The sequence below is a fragment of the Sinocyclocheilus rhinocerous genome, unplaced genomic scaffold (assembly GCF_001515625.1).
Source record: "Sinocyclocheilus rhinocerous isolate Xijiao unplaced genomic scaffold, SAMN03320098_v1.1 scaffold1347, whole genome shotgun sequence".
Taxonomy (NCBI): domain Eukaryota; kingdom Metazoa; phylum Chordata; class Actinopteri; order Cypriniformes; family Cyprinidae; genus Sinocyclocheilus; species Sinocyclocheilus rhinocerous.
In genome coordinates, this window is record NW_015647043.1 from 223,636 (window position 1) to 226,465 (window position 2,830).

Consider the following 2,830-nt stretch of genomic DNA (forward strand, 5'->3'; position numbering starts at 1 on the left):
AAAAATCTAATTCTGTATATTCTAAAATGTATTCTTTGATTGCTATTCTTGTTTATAACTGCCTTAGTGAAAAAATAAATATACTTCAATGTATTTGAAATAACTTTATTTCATGCTAAGTATAATACAAATATATTTGCATATTTAAGTACTTAATAAAAATGCCCTGCAATTGTACTTTTAGTATACTAAGCTGATAGTCAATTGGAACACCTAATTTTGTACTTAATGGATTTTAATTGTGTCAAAGTAGTGCTGAGGTCTAACTAAAGGTATACTGAAGTATATTTGATTGTGCTAAAGTGGAACTATTGCAAGTATACTTCAGGTACACTTTAAATACCTTGCATTCAAAGATCATACAATCCTCTTCAATAGTAACATTAAAACACATTTAAGCTTAATATTAAGAAATATGCATTTATTTTCACAAGTAGTACTCCAAATACATTTTAACTAATATATGTGTGTGTGTGTGTGTGTATATATATATAGATTAATTGCATTGTTATGCACAAAATTAAATAATGCATTCAAAAGTAGTGTATTGTGCACTTTTTTTCTTTTAAAAGTACTGCTATATGAACAAAAGTGCAATAACATTTGGTTTGCAAACACTTTAAACAAATAAGGTGCTTTTTTTACAGCAGTATTCCTTTTACATAGTAGCAGTTAAAATATTTCTTGTAAATCTCAACTTATAACATTAATGTAATCAAATTAAATATAAAACAAGCTATTTGCCACTGCCAGTGCATTAACGTTTTTATAGAAAATATTTTATAGTTTGTTATAGAAAAACAAGTTATGCTCAGAGTCCAGAGCCTCGATCATAACATTATAGCAGGCACCTTAGAGACCTGCACTATCGCGGGACCCAACGCAGCAGAGTGCGGCGCGGCGCGGGACAACACTTGATGGGCGAGTGCGGGCGGATAGAGACTCGTGTGTGCGGGATGCGGGAGAAAAATTAGGGTGTAGGCTACTCACACTAGGCAATCTTAACCGTGCCCGAGCGCGTTTGACCCCCAAAGCACGGTTCATTTGACTAGTGTGATCGATCCGTGCGTTCGTTCAGCCGTCCCTGGCTCTGTTGGAAGATGTGGGCCAGAGCACGGTTCAGTTGGGCTCGGGCGCGGTATGCATGTAGTGTGAGCGGAGCGCTAACCGCGCTGGAGCGCAGATCTTCCGATACGTGTGCAACATGATTGCGTGAAAATTTCTGAGCGGCAAAAGCGATAGACCTGTAGAGCAATATATTGTGAGATACTAAAAATAATAAAACAACAAAGTTAACAAAACGATGCACTCCACTGTGCTGAGCGAGAGCGCTTCTGCTGTCTTCACGTGCTATCGGAAACTTTCTATTTCCCACTTATGAAGTCGTGATTAAGAGCATGTTGCATTCTTTTCTGTTAATAATAGTGAACAGTGGTTTGTGAATGTTGATGTTTAGCCTAAATAATTTTATCAGGAGCGTCCATGTGAGCGCTCCTGCAGTCTTAGGCCCTCCCCAAATGCTCTCATTGGTTGAGACGCGTGATGACACCCATCCCACCCCTCCTGTGACCCATGGTTTGTCTATGTGTGTATTCAGAGCCAGTGAGCAACGGACTTTCATAATAATAAAAAAACTGCTTTAATGCGCGATAAAATAATTGTCGGCGTTAATCAATTAATTACGCGATAATAACGCGTTAACTTGCACAGCCCTAATATCTATCTATCTATCTATCTATCTATCTCTCTCTCTCTCTCTCTACATAGTAGCAGTTAAAATATTTCTTGTAAATCTCAACTTATAACATTAATGTAATCAAATTAAATATAAAACAAGCTATTTGCCACTGCCAGTGCATTAACGTTTTTATAGAAAATATTTTATAGTTTGTTATAGAAAAACAAGTTATGTATGCTCAGAAGAGCCTCGATCATAACATTATAGCAGGCACCTTAGAGACCTGCACTAAACGATCGCGAAACGCAGCAGAGTGCGGCGCGGCGCGGGACAACACTTGATGGGCGAGTGCGGGCGGATAGAGACTCGTGTGTGCGGGATGCGGGAGAAAAATTAGGGTGTAGGCTACTCACACTAGGCAATCTTAACCGTGCCCGAGCGCGTTTGACCCCCAAAGCACGGTTCATTTGACTAGTGTGATCGATCCGTGCGTTCGTTCAGCCGTCCCTGGCTCTGTTGGAAGATGTGGGCCAGAGCACGGTTCAGTTGGGCTCGGGCGCGGTATGCATGTAGTGTGAGCGGAGCGCTAACCGCGCTGGAGCGCAGATCTTCCGATACGTGTGCAACATGATTGCGTGAAAATTTCTGAGCGGCAAAAGCGATAGACCTGTAGAGCAATATATTGTGAGATACTAAAAATAATAAAACAACAAAGTTAACAAAACGATGCACTCCACTGTGCTGAGCGAGAGCGCTTCTGCTGTCTTCACGTGCTATCGGAAACTTTCTATTTCCCACTTATGAAGTCGTGATTAAGAGCATGTTGCATTCTTTTCTGTTAATAATAGTGAACAGTGGTTTGTGAATGTTGATGTTTAGCCTAAATAATTTTATCAGGAGCGTCCATGTGAGCGCTCCTGCAGTCTTAGGCCCTCCCCAAATGCTTTCATTGGTTGAGACATGAAATAAATGTATTTTAAATATATTTCTAGGGTGTGCTCATATTTTTACACAAAAATAAGAAAGACAGTACTAGCTAAATCTAGATCCTTGGTTAACATCCAGTGTTCAATGCATTGATTCCAGCATATGAGACTGCAATGCAGTATGTGTCATAATACAGTGCACAAATGTTTGTTGCTTCTCTTACAT